Source organism: Pteronotus mesoamericanus, unplaced genomic scaffold (assembly GCF_021234165.1).
Source record: "Pteronotus mesoamericanus isolate MK-2021 breed Mesoamerican mustached bat unplaced genomic scaffold, CSHL_Meso_final contig_182, whole genome shotgun sequence".
NCBI lineage: Eukaryota > Metazoa > Chordata > Mammalia > Chiroptera > Mormoopidae > Pteronotus > Pteronotus mesoamericanus.
The window spans coordinates 6,883,624-6,897,607 of NW_026555078.1; the positions used below are offsets into that span (position 1 = coordinate 6,883,624).

The following is a 13,984-nucleotide window of genomic DNA, read 5'->3' on the forward strand; positions in this document are numbered from 1 at the left end:
TCAATAAATGTTAACTAGGTCGTATTGTGTTGTATTTATTGATACTCATCTTTATAATTTTATAGTTTCAGTCTTACTAAAGAAAATATTCTCATTGACACTAAATATAATTTTAAATTAGTTAAATTTGTGCAAGCCATTCATTCAACATCATTTGTTAACTATCTACGTTGACCAACCTCTACCTCACATTGACCTTTGGGAGCATTTGATGACCTAAAGCAGGTAAAATATAGCTCAGTCTTCATGTGCTAACTACTGTTAAAAAACAAAATTCAACTGAGTACAAATGAAGGTCTAATTGACTTTATTAAACGACTCATGAATTGGGCAGCACCCAGTCTAGCAAACAGACGGGAGCTACTGGAAGTTGTACAAAATGGAAGGTTTTTATAAACAGAAATTTACTAGCAAAAGAAAAGAAAGGATCGGTTCAGGCCAGGCCAGGGTCTTATCCAGCAGATCAGGACAATCCAGACGGGTTTGTCACATTCCTGGGAGGGGCTGACTTTTCCTTTCCGCCATAGTTTGCTCTCCTGGGGGCAAGGGACTCCACCCTGTTCTTTTGTAACAGCACAGTGTACTGTGTAAATTTAGCCTTTCCCAGTCCCCAGTCTGGGGATAGGCACTTGGGGACGTAAAATTGAGACGTTGTCCCTCCTGGAGGTCAGAATGGGCCCAGCTGCTTGGTCACACTCTGAGACCTGAGTGTGAGTCCTGATTCCCCGGGAGCCATGTGTTCTCTGCAGTTAATCCCCGTCCGTCAGCAATACGCTACTAATATGGCCATGTTTACACATTAAGCCATAATTTTAAAGTGCTCAGTGATAATTAATTTCACATTTTTCACCCAAATCTTTTTGTTCTTAATAAGTCCAGCCACTAAATTTGTTGAAGTATGGTTTTCTCTGTTTTGTAGTATTAAAGACTACTATGGCAGAACCATCCCTGAATATCCCTATTCAGGGATGGTTCTTAACTGAGAAGTTGAATCTGCCAGTTGGGGTGCAGTGGAAGATGGGAGGGAGCAGCCATAGACAACAGCGTATAAAACCTGCTCTGACGTGGCCAGCATATCTTCTGCGTGGCACGTGCCACTTCGTTGTTCATTCACAGGGATCCGGAAGGTCTGAGCAGGATGTGTGCTTCTTACCGTGACCATGCGAGGTGCTGCTGCGGTGCTGGCGGCAGAAGGGGGCCAAGAGAGGTTCGGTTTGGTTTCAGAGGGAGCTGCTGCTGGCGGAGGCCAGAGAGGGACTTTGAAAGGCAGTGGACCCAGATCCCTCTGGATAGCTGAGGGTTTCTGGAGACTGGGACCACAGGCCTCAGCCTTCTACTGCGCCCACTTTCCGCAGAGCCTTTGGCTAGTCTTGAGATGAGATTCCAGTAGCGGCATGAGGAAACCTTTCAAGGAAGCATCTGGGGGTGGGTCACAAGGGAATGGGCTCATTGGTGTGGTACCAAAATCTGTTTGGTGGTGTCATGGGTGCTGGAGGTGCCGTGGGTGCTGGAGGTGGCAGGAGGCTCGGGGAGCTTATGTCCCCTCCAAGTCCAAGGCGCAGGGCTGTGTGAAAACTGCAGAGGACCCGTGGGGACCTTGGGCTGCCTTAGCCAGGGAGTTTTCCCTCCTGTCCAGGCTATACGGGAAAAGTTAATCCGATTAGTAGTACAGTTGGTATATTTTCACTGTGACTGGCTAATTTTTGAACATATTTATAGGCCTGGCAAATGTTGATCTGGGCCTTGACCCAATTCTCTGTAATAACGCTTTCGGAAAAAAGCTCTAGTGTGGTAGTCAGTGGTGTTTCTAAACCGGCAGACAACCACCTAACTTTGTGGGCGAAGTGCAAAAGAAATTGTTTGAAATTGTTTTCTAGTCAAGTGGTTGAACTTTGGAAGCCTTAACATGAAGTGACACCATCAGATCATTAACCCTGTTGCTGTAGGAGATTGAAAAAAGGCTTCATTGTCAGATTTGGGGAGAGTAGGGTAAAGACTGGAGAAAGAGGAGAGCGTTTGGTGGGCACCTTCCCCACTGCTTGTTCCTCCTGAGGGTCATCCAGTGGGAGGTGGGGATGCACCTGGGGTTTCAGACCCGGCCTCTGGAGTGGTCAACTGTCAGGAGTTGTGTTTTTTTTTTCTCCAAAGTCTCTTGTGTTTTACATTTCAGAAGGGAGCAGATGGCTGGTGTGTGACTGTTGCCCCGGGTATTTGGGTATCTTGTACATATGTCTGTCCATTCAGTGAATGGTGTCCATTTCTGTGTGAGCACCCGGAGCCGAGAGAGTGAGGGTAGAAAGGGTGTCTATGGTTATTGGCCCATTTGAAAAATGCTACGTAAAAAACTAAACTACACCCCAAAAATTGTAACAAAGAAGTCCCAGCGGTAGATTGTAAGCAGCAAGTTCCATTCTGTGATCTTAGAAACGATATCTTGGGTAGTATAAATAGATAGGAGAACGTGGTGGTTAAGAGGATGGGCTCTGCAGGCGAGACAGACGTGGGATCTTAACTTTTCATTTCTCTTCTACGAGCACCAGTTGTTGACCCCAGGCCAATGGCTTAATTTCTTTAAGCCTTAGTATCCTCATCTGTGAAAGAGGAGGACAGCACCTGTGTCGTGGAAGGATGAAATAAATAATGCAAGTAAAGCCCTTGGCGCGGTGCCTGGCGCGCAGGAAGCATTGGGAGCTTTTGTTGTGTGTGTTTTGTAATTCTTTGGGGTGAAGTAAATCGGGTACTCGGTGGTCACTGAACCTCTTCGGGCCAAATTGACATTATGTGTGATCATCTCAAGAAAATTAGAAGGAAGGTGACAGTAGGGCCATCCCTGGACAAGCCGAGTGTCCCTCCCGTGAAGAGAGGGGAAACCTCTGCCTGTCAGGCTCGGTACCAGCAAGAAGCTACATGTGGCTTGGGTTCAAAAAAGCAGCATTTTGTCCACACCCTGCACCGAGGGGTGGCAGGGATCTAGTTGGTGGAGACCTGCAGAGCAGCTGAGTCTTAGATGCGATGTCGTTTTAGACTTTTCCATTTCTTTGGTTGGTATTGCATTTTTACATGTTGACTGATTAAAAAAAAAACCAAAACAAAACCAAACAACTGCAAGAACTCTGGCACAGAGGAATGAAAGAATGGCTTTTTTTTGGATACAGAAATGTGTATAAAAAACCATGCTAGACAGGTGAGACCAACCAGATTGTTGGTCGGTAGGTGGCCGTGTACTTCGCTATAAATATTGCAGGACTCCTCTCTCTCTACTTCAGAGAAAAATTGCTTTGCATTTCAGACAACAGAAATGGCTGGGCAAGCCTTTCGTTTGTGTGCAAGAAACTGAAAACAACCCGAAGGTTCTCCTTAAGTGGAGTCAGAGCGAGGCCCTGGGTCAGTTTGAAGTTAAAGCCCTGCGCTTAATTTGCCTTCCGTACTTGCTCTCCCGTACGTTAGGCAATGTTCTCTGGCCCAAGACTATTTCCCCCCTGTAATCTCAACGTGTGTGCAGGGCCCAAGTCGGCTCAGACCTTTCTGCTTTCACTTTTGGTTAGGCAGAACCTTCATCTGGCGGTATTTGAGTATGTGTTTTCTGTGGCTTTTCTGTGGCTCCTTTTCAAAGTATTCAAAGCAGTTTAAAAATACACAATGTTCAGCGATCTGACCAAGAACTAATGTAAGTACTTATTTGGGGACCGTTTTTAAGAAAAAAATGGATTTGAAATTCTTAACTCTTACTTTACTGTATCTTGGAAGTAGATGTTAAAAAAGGTGTGAAAAACACGAGACTGCTTCTCCGCAGTCCCAATGCTTTTAGTAGTTGCAGTAGTAGCAAATAGCAGAGTTTATGCAAACAGAAGAGCTAAAATTATTTATTTAATATTGAACAGGAAACTGCAAGTTGTCTGCAGCGAATGGTGGTGGGTTTTCAACAAACCTGCTGCTCGGTTTGTCTGTGCCGAGAGGCCTGACTGAGACACTCTCTTTTTCTTATGTTAAGATTGTGAGTTTTCGTGAAAATCTTAATGAAAACATGGTCATGGGAAGCAGGTTCTGTATTGTAAGGTTTGGAAGCAACATGTTTCCCCTGGAACCCAAGGAAATTGGGAAGCAAAGAGAAAACCTCTCACAGAATGGAAAATGCTGTGCACTTTTGTTTCGCCTTTGTACAGGGCTGCCACTCACCCAACATGTGCATCTGAATATTCTTTCTGAAGACCTGGGCTTCGTTTTAAGGTCAGCCTTCAATTTCTAGAGAATATAATTTGCTGCTATTTTTAGAGCATCATGATTGCTTGTAATAACTAATGGAAAAAAAAAAAAAAAACCTCAACAGAGAAATAAATGTGTAACAGCTGTGTCTGCTTAAACTTGATTAAAGGCAGTAAAAAAAAGTAAACAGAAGAATGAATGTGACAATAGACAAGGGAGAGGCAAGTATCCCTCTCATTGTGAAAAGTTTTACAGACATAACTTGTTCCACTTAGGAGGCCCGCGTAGTCTGTGTTTAAAGTTTACTTTACTGTTTGTCTTGAGTGGGATCCGTGTTGTAGTGAATAATTTATAGCCAGCATGAATGAGCTCATTAGTCACCTTTTCAGACTTTAAATGAGTTTTGTGGTTGTCATTACTCGAGCCTTCTGTTCAGCCGCTGAGCAAAATGACAGTTTGGCAGTTGGCTGCCTTGTTGTGGGGCAGCCTGCTCCGCTTCAGGTCTGCGTTGCTTTTGTGTTTCATTGAAACCTTCCCTTTCTGTCCCCGTGCGGGTCCAGGGACGCTCACATTGCAGATGCCTTTTGCACCCCAAGTTTAAATGAGAAGTTTTTCGGGGATTGAAACACCTTTCAACTGCCTCTGCCAGACGGAATGAACTGGACGGAGGGAGCTTTTTCAGCCACTGCTGCGTCTTACTCCCTTTGTGCTTGGTTCAATATTCAGCTTATTCAGAAGCAGCAAGCTGGGGAGCGTCGTGGAGCCTCTGAGCCAGGCTCCCTCACGCGGGGGCAGGCATTTCAGACCAAGAGATGTCATTGGGGTTTGGAGGGAGAAGGCTGATGTTTCAAAGTGGGTTCGCGTTGTTACTCTCTGGAGCATCAGGTCATGAGAGTGTGGGTGGGTGAAGAAATGGACTCCAGCAGATGTGCCTGGCCAGGTTTCCAGGCCAGAGAAAAACACGTTTCCTATAAAGGGATGACAAGATGATCTTTGCGGAATCCCGCCATCTCAGGGGTCCAGATCACTGAGAATGTGATCTTTCACATTCTTTTCCATCTATACGTCCTCCCAGGCCAAATCAGTAAGAGGAAACAAACTGTTGTAGCTTCCTGCTCACCGTGCCCTTGGAGACTTGCCTGGGAAGCTGGTAGGTGGGGAAGGCGAGCCTGGGCATGACACTAGCAGGTGGGATTTCTTTGGAGCCGATGTCATGAGGTTCATCCCTCCCTTTGAACCTGGCCTGGGCTGCCTCCGGGGAGCCCTGGCATCCACTGTCTGGGACAGGACTCTGCCTGGAAGTCCAGGACACCGTAGCATGTCCCTCTCGGCCCTCGGCTGGCTCTGCTGGCACTCGTGGTGCATGGATGCTTGCCTGGGGTGCCTCCGCCAACCTCCTGGACCCCCGTTTGGAGGGCTCTTTGACATTTGCAATGAGCAACAGGCACTAATGACTGCCATCGCCGACGTGGGCAGCACCCCCTTCCGGGATCCATATTGGTAGACAGCTGGCCTAGCGCTGTGTGAGGCATGTAGAAAAGATGCTCAAATATTCTTCTGTGGAAAAAATGCCAACTTAAAAAGGACGCCTGGTTGTTTGGGGGCCAAAACTTTGAAGCCAGTTGGAGTCACATGTCGGAGTACAGAGAAATGAGGTGGTTGATTGCACCCACAGAAAGACAGCAATCCGTTTGGCTGCTTCCTTCCCAGCCCCCCACCCTCACAAGACAGAGTGCTCTGTGCACTCGAGCCTGCACCTGAATCACAGACTTGAAAGGCCCAAGAGGTGCTATTTTTGGAAGGGGTGGGGCTCCAAGACGGAAAGTGGTAGTGAAGTTCACTATCCCACTGAGGAGAAAGGCCTTTGGATTTGGCTGCTGTGGTAAATTGAATAAGTTGCTGATCTCCCAGAAAAAAACTTGGTACAACAGGGAAATCGGTTGGTAATATTTTAATCTATGTACCGGTTCCCAGGGAGTTTATCATATGCAGAGCTTTTTGTTTTAAAAAGACAAACTTAAGGAGAAGAATTGATTATTTTCTTCCACATCCCTGTGCCACAGAAAGACATGGGAAGTCATTTCTTTGCGTGGCTGAGACTTTGGCAGACCCAGGCACCGGAGCCCATGAAACTGTGTGGTACTTGGTGTGCTCGCTGGAGAGGGGAAAACAGTGAAGGCTCTTGAAAACTGGGGAGGAGGGAAAGGTTGATGATGCTACTTTTCTTTGACTAATCTGTATAGTTAATAGATACCAGGTTGGGAGAGGGACAAAGAGGAGGTTTTTAGTTTTCTCTTAAGGGATCCATAGTTTTGATCAACACTGTGCCACATGCTATGAGCAAAAGAGAGTATAAGGCAGGTTCCTGCCTCTCCAGGCACCGGCAATCTGTTTGGCCCTCAGTGTCTAGATGACCTGCCTCTTATTAGAAAGGTGCAGTTTGCCGTATTGGTTATGACATAGAAGCTGAACTTTTTTTTTTTTTTTTGCAAGTAGTACCTTTTCATTCAGTTTAAAAGTCCCTTTTTCCTTCCTCCTCCTTTATTTCCTAGTCACAATTTTTCTTCCCTGGAGCTCCATGGCTCCAGACTCAGACTGTGTGGGTTCAAATCCCAGCCCCATCCCTTACCAGCTGTGTGAACGTGGGCAGGTGGCTACAACCCTCTGTGCTTCAGGTCCTGATTTACAACACGGACTGTAATGGCATGAAATGAATGAAGTCTTAGGATACTTTTCTGGTACTGAATAAGTGCTATATAAGTGTTGTTGAATACAACTGATGTTCATGAATCACAGGTTCCATATTTGCATTCTTGCTAAAATTTATTTTAACCCCAAAATCCAAGATCATGGTGCTTTCGCAGTCACGTGGACGTATGTAGAGTGACAAAAGTGTGAGTTGCCCAATACACACACATTTCCGGCTGAGACGGAGCAAAGTGATGATGTGGCTTCGTGTTTCAACTCTCAGACTGTAAGCAGGTGTCCATTCTGTGCTCTTTGTTGGTGATGGTGCTGTTTAAAATAGCCCCTGATTGTAGTGCTCAAGTGCTGTTCAGTGTTCTAAGCATGGCAAGGCTGACTGGTGTTAGACAGACTTTGTTAAAGTGTGAGTTATAGGTCTGTTGGCCACAAATTCAATGATAATGAGTCAACATCTATGTTAAATAAAGGTCTTTAAATGGAAACACAGAAAATACGGTTATGTGTTGATCAGTTAACGAATGCGACCGCAGCTCTAGGAACCTAACTCTGTATTTCCTTTAGGAACGATGGCTCTGTACTTGCTGATTCATCAGTGTTAGAGACTGTAGTAAACAACTACCATGAATAGCAAGACTTGACTGTAGGTGAGTGGAGTGCAGGAGCCAGAGGGGGAGCCTCTTCTAGGGCGAGCTCCTGACTGCAGGGAATACCCCGGGAAGGCAGGAGGAGCAGACACGGTTCTGGCCATGGGGGGCACCTCAGCTGGGCACAGAGTTTTCTATCAGATTTGGAAAAAAGAGAAGAGGTAATCATAGTTGGTCTCTTATATGCATAAGTTGTTAGAGAAAAACAATCTGGAACTAGAGAGTAAATATCCCCCCTCCTCCACAAATTCTTTATTCAGGAGTATTTCCTGTCATCTTTATACCTGCATAAGGGTTTGTGGAGAAAGTTTGACACTCATAATGCATAAATCGAAAGCCTTCCTACAGCCAGACAATAGACCCCAGAGTGTAGGATATAATATTGGTTATACTTAGTAATTCTCCTGTTCGCTCGGAGCACCAGCCTTTTCAGGAAGGGATCATTTTGTCCCTTCTCATTGAAAAGATTACGAAATGCTTCAATTTGGTGAAAAGCTTTGATAACATATTTATTTTCCCCCAAACTCTTACTTTGTGAAATGTTTGCAAATGGTTTTACACATACGGTATATGAGACTGTGCAAGTGATTCACAAAAGGGAAAGCTTCACTTAAAACGGCTTGAAAATGCAATGGCAGGGAACAAAGGGAAGCCGGGGTGCTGGGGCCCATACAATAACATGCCTCTAGCCTCTTATTCCTGCAATTTCCAGGTTTTCACAGTTTTAAACAATGTTGCGGCAAATACCCTCCTAAATACATTGTTGCATATCTCAGTGCTTTCCTTCAGTCCTTATGGAGTGACAGGTTGGGGTAGGTGCTGTGTAAGATGCTGACTAGCAAGGAGCCCTCCTTTCCTGGAGCTTAGTGCCTCACGGGGGTAGGCAGTCCAGTGGGGAAGTTAACCAGAATCAATTCCTACACGTTGGAAGTGTGGGGTCAATGGCTATGCTCCTTTAAGTTGCAATTCAGTTTGCCAGAGGTCCGGCCCACTTGAATAGCGGCACCAGGCCTCCTTGCTTCCAGCTACCCGCACCGACGTTTGGTTATTCTTTTCAAGTCTATGCCAATCTGATGGATGCAATGAGATATCATAATTGCAATTTGCATTATTTTGTTTTTACTGAAGTTGAGCATCTTTTCATGGGTGTCTTATCGTGTTTGTTTCTAATTTTTTTCCCCCTTGGTTGAGTTGTAAAAGTAATCCATTTACAGTATTAACCCTTTCATAGGCAGGGCAACTATTTCCTCATTTTTGGGTAACCTGACTTTTGACTGCTGGTACTATACACAAATTTTAAATTGTTAGGCAGCCAAATATGTCAGTAATTTTCCCTTTGATTTATAATGTTTATTTAGCAAAAGTAGTGCTAAGTGCCAGGGCATACTTACATGTTTTTTACAAATACTATTTCATTTGCTCTTCATCGCAACCCTATGAAATGGGTTTTGCTATTAGTCTTTCTCTCCCACCCCTTTTCAGATGAAGAAACTAGGTAGAGAGCAAGAAGCTAAGTATCTCAACTAACGTTAGCCAGCCAGGAAGCGGTAGAGAATGCAAACCTCGTCCCAGGTTCGGATGCTAGCCACCAAGCTGTGCCATCTCTGGCCGGTGTATTAGGCTCTTTGTGTGTGTGTTTGTGGTTGCTTCCTAAGTGCTCACTGCGCCTCCCCAATCCTGGAGGGCAAGCGCCACGTCTTTTGCTTCTCCTGGTTCCTTCCCAGTCCCCTCCATGCCGTAACTGGGCACAGAGTACCTAGATGCTTAAGAAATACTTGTTGGCTGAATGAATTGACTAAATCTGTGTTCTGGATCATCAGCTCACACTTGTGTTTTATGCTCAAAGAGGAGCTGACAGGCTCTATGTTTCCATTTTGCCTCCAGCAGGCGACTTGATAAGACCGGGTTCGGCTCCAGCACCGGCACCTGGGCCAATGCACTTCGCTGAGCTGGTTCAGCTGTACTTTCCCTTCCCACTCCCTCTTCAAATCAACTTCCTGGCTCTATTCCCTGCTGGAGAAATCTAATAAGCCTTTTCCCAGGCGCCACCCTTCAGAACCTGTCACGTAAACACCAAGAGTGCACACGAGGAAAACCCCAGGGAGGAGGACCAGAAACCCCAAGGGATGCCTGGCCAAGTTTTGGACCGCACCACGAGGTGGAGGGTCTTCTAGCTTTGTGCTAGGTCTCTCTACTGCACTGAAGGGAAGGGAGGAAGGCGCTTCCTTGTCATTGCGAAGTGCGTTCTCGTGTTCTGTCAAAGAGTCTACCCTTGATTAAGGAGTTGTCTTTGACCATAATCACTCCCTTTCTTCTCATAGTCAATCATTGGACAAATCCTCTTGGTTCTTCTTTGGAAGGTTCTTGTGCCTTCATTTTTTCCCAGTCTCCCTGACTGTTCTCTAATTCAGTGTGTCTCAAAGTATAGTCCCTGGGAGATGGTTAGACATGTGAACTCTCAGGCCCCAGCTGAGACCTACTGAGTCAGGAACTCTGTGGGTGGGGCCTGCAAGCTGCGCTTTAGCAGCCGGGCAGGAGGTCCTGATGCGCACTCAAGTCTGAGAGTCACGGCTCTCCCCTGGACCCCCCTTTCATTATTAGAACATTGTAAATCTAATGCATGCTCATTGTATAACATTTGGAAAATATAGGCAAGGATGAAAGAAGCAGACAAAAAAAAACCCATTGCCTTATAACTCGACTACTTAGAGGGAACCACTATTTTAATATTTTAGCCTTTTTTCTAATTAAAAAACACATTAAAAATAATCTTCATTCCCTTTTGTATATGAATTACTGCAATGTTTTCTGAGTGGTTCTGCCTGCTTTCAGTCTTCCATTTTCTCCTTTCTTCTTCCCAAATTCATCCTGGATCCACGTTACCCTCTCCTTCCTCCCCACCGTGCCACCTCCAAATTGAGATATACTTGACATACGACCCTGTGTGTAAGCTTAAGGTGTACAGCATATTGATTGGGTACATTTATATTGCAATAAGATTGCCACTGTAGCTTAGCTAACACCTTTATCATGTGACATAATTTTTTCTAGTCTTGGGAACAGCGGAGATCTAGTCATTTAGCAAATCTAATGTTTATAATAGTTTTCCTCTCTCTAATCAATGGACTGTGTGTTAGGTTCCCAGAAGTTACTTATTTGCTAGTTGCAAGCCATTCTTACTTTCAAGCATTTCTCATAATGCAGCTGCTTGGGCTTAAAAAAATATTCAATGGTTCCTCTTGTCCTCTGAATTAGCATACATGAACTGCTCACCGTAGCATTCAAGAATTTTGTGATATGATAGTTCCACTTTTACCCACTAATATGCATGCTCCATAAGGGGCGGGGGAAAGGCTTGTATCTCTGGAACCTAACACTGTTCCCTGTATTAGTAGGCGCTCAGTAAATATTTGTTCAATGAACAAATGTATCTTCTAATACAATCAAGTCATATTTGATAAATCTGTTTGTGCCATTCAGTTCTACGACCTGGAATAGCAGTTTGTGCTGTGTGGCACTTTCTCAAAGCGCCCGTGGGTGGGACCCATCCCAGGAGATTGTGATGCCTTGGGCGTGGTGTCCTGGGTATCCTTAGAAGAGACGCTCAGGTTTGCTATATCCTTCCCTAATTCCATGGGTCAGACATCCACCTGCCTTTATGAGATATCCTCCTTCCAAAGTCATCTCCCTCCCCTCCCCAGTCCTGTCGTACCTGCCTCAGGTGTTAGGAGGTGTGGGCAGAAGGGAGGAGTCGCCTGACTTGGGCTAAGCCAACCAGATGATTTCCCTGAGAATTTTAACTCTGTTGTGGAAGACTGAGGCAATCGGAAGGTGGTGGATGCTGAAGTCAGAAGATCCTTTGGACTTGGTGCTGGCAGTCACGTGTGGTCCTAAGTGAGCAGAGGAAGCCAGCCTGCAGGGAGGAGTGTGGAACAGCTATGCAGAGGGAAGCAGTAGAGACAGTGTGGAAAGACAGTGCGATAGGGACAGAAAGAAAAACTACCTGATGGCTTCTCAGCCCTGCACAGCCCAGCTGAGCTGCCAGCCCTGGGCTGACCCAGGTTTCCTCTGATGTACCAGTTTGAAGGATTCTTGATCAGGAGACGGTCTTTCTAGGCCTGCCTCAGCTTCCTCCTCATATTTAAAAGTCCCTCAGGTCTTCCCACCTGCAGCAAGTGCTCATCTATCCAGCCGTCACTGCCAGGAGCTGGGTCACAGGGCTTTACACTGAACTGTTCCATAAATAATCACATGGGCCAAATAATCAGCGATGGGGGAGGGGCTCTCTGGTCCCAGGGCAGAGAAGAAGCCTGCTGGAGAAGAAAGCAGGAAACATCAAGGGGAGGGGCATTCCCTGCACGGGGAAGGAGCCTCGGGCCCCACCCCCCCACACCGACTGGCCTGGAATCTGGGCGCTCCGGATCCAGAGCCTTTGGTACTCTCTGCCCCAGGCCCAGGCGGAGCTGCAGGATGAATGCTTCCATCTAGTCCTCAGGAAATAAGCACTGGCCACAGTGACTGCTAGGACACACGTCCAATTCTGCTGTCAGATGTGTTTTTAAACAGTCCCACTTGTTCCTTTGAGGCTTCTCAGGATAGAAGGTACAAGGGCACTTTTTGAAAGTTCAAGAGTGGAAATTAGAGGAGGTTCTTTCTAAGTAAGTTTGGTCCTGGTACCCTTTTGTCAGGTACTCTGTTCCAGAGCTGGGGTTCGATGGAATTATAAGGTGACAAAACCATACGAAGCCTTCCTTTGGCTTTCAGTAAAGGCCTGGATCTCCCATTTCAGACAGACAGACAGACAAGTGTACTCTGACATGCAGATCAGTCGGGTCTGGTCCACCACTTCGGATGACACCCTCCCACATTTCTTCCCACATTTGTAATAGCAGTGAGAGAGATTAAGATATATGCTTGAGAATGGAGGAAACAAACAAACAAAAAAAACCCCACACATAAGAAGGTGAGCTAATAAAAGGCAGTTTACCTCACGGACACTCCACCCTCTGCCTTGGCTTCTCCTGGCCCAAGGCTTGCTCGTCTTTATGTTTTTGTTCACCTGGGATGACTGGCTTAGACACTGGTGGCTAACAGTTGTCATGGAGAGTTTTTCAGAATGACATATTCCATGTGCAATAACCTTCAGGCCACATCCTCTCATTTTGAACTCTGAGTAAGAAGGAGAGTGCTGGAGTGAAAAATAACCTGCCCCCTTCTATCGAAGAGAGACTTCTAGCTATGGTGTGAGTGCGGTTGGGAATTGGGAGGGCTAGTGACTGACTGTTCCTCTCCTGGCCAGTAAGGTGTGAGGACAAAGGTCTCTCACCTTGGTTCCTTTGATGAGAGATTCAGCAGCCTCAACTGATATGCTGATGAGGGGTGGGACCCACACTAGACCAGCTCCTGTTTTGGCTTTGTTATCAGTTCTGTCTTCAGAGATGATCTAGTTTGTTTCTCTTACCTCACACCTTTTCCTGGTGGCTCAGGGTAAGTCACATCAAATGCTCAGTCATTAATGGGGTGGGGCTGGGTGAACTCAGGCTGCCCCTCGGCCTCCACCTCTGAATCATCTGGGGGAGATTTGCCATAGTGCTGGTAAGTAGCACAGCCTGGAGTGAGCGTCCTTCCTGAAGACTTGCCGCCCACCATCTTGAAGCTTTGCTAGGGGAAATGACTTACATCGATTGGGGGGTTGCTTATTTTTTAAAATTAAAAAAAAAAAAATAATTTCAGGCATCCAATGGGACTTTTCTTTCCCTTTGGCTGGGTTAAATGTACTGCAAGCCAGAGGGGTTTCTGATGGAGACCACTCCGGGCCTTCTGACTGGTTCTGCTGTAGTTTACAAATAGCTGAACGAGGCTCAGCTATCACTGGCTCAGGTGGGTTCAGGTAGGGGTGGTAGGAGTGACCTGGAACTTCTGTGGAGGAACCTGCTGATTTGGTGACCTGGGAGAGTAGTGCAATCCATATTTTTATTTATGTTACCACCAGGGTGACCCTTAGGACTCTCCTCCTCTCCAAAGGCTGCTACTAGGTGTGACTTGAGCAGTGGGTGGCCATTCTTTGGAGGAGCCTAAAGACTTGGAGCTGTGGCTGCACCGTTTGCCGGGCGTCTCTGTGAATGGTGGGTTGGGAGCTCAAATATGAAGGAGATGAAGCTTGTTTCCGCTAGAGGCTTAGAAGTGGGTCGGGGCGTTGAGCACAACGCCCTGGAGAAGCCCCACTGGCGTGGCCTTTAGGACGCTCCTTTTGCTCTGTAATCTGTAATGGCCACCCTCCGTCCCTCGGCAGACAGGCGCCGGCAGACGACGGGAGGAGCGGCCACCCGGGCCGCAGGCTGCGGTGCCTTTGTGCCTTTTCTCCCGGGGCACTAGGTGGGCGCTGGGGGAGCTCTGGGGACGGCCCTGGGAGTCCCGCCAGGACGCCGTAG

General features: G+C 46.5%; 1 protein-coding gene across 4 annotated transcripts in view; it reads left to right on the plus strand.

Moving 5' to 3' along the window:
* FOXN3 (forkhead box N3) overlaps positions 1 to 13,984 on the plus strand; it is a 352,396-nt gene that overhangs the window by 124,341 nt on the left and 214,071 nt on the right. The gene's annotated exons all lie outside the window — the stretch shown is intronic.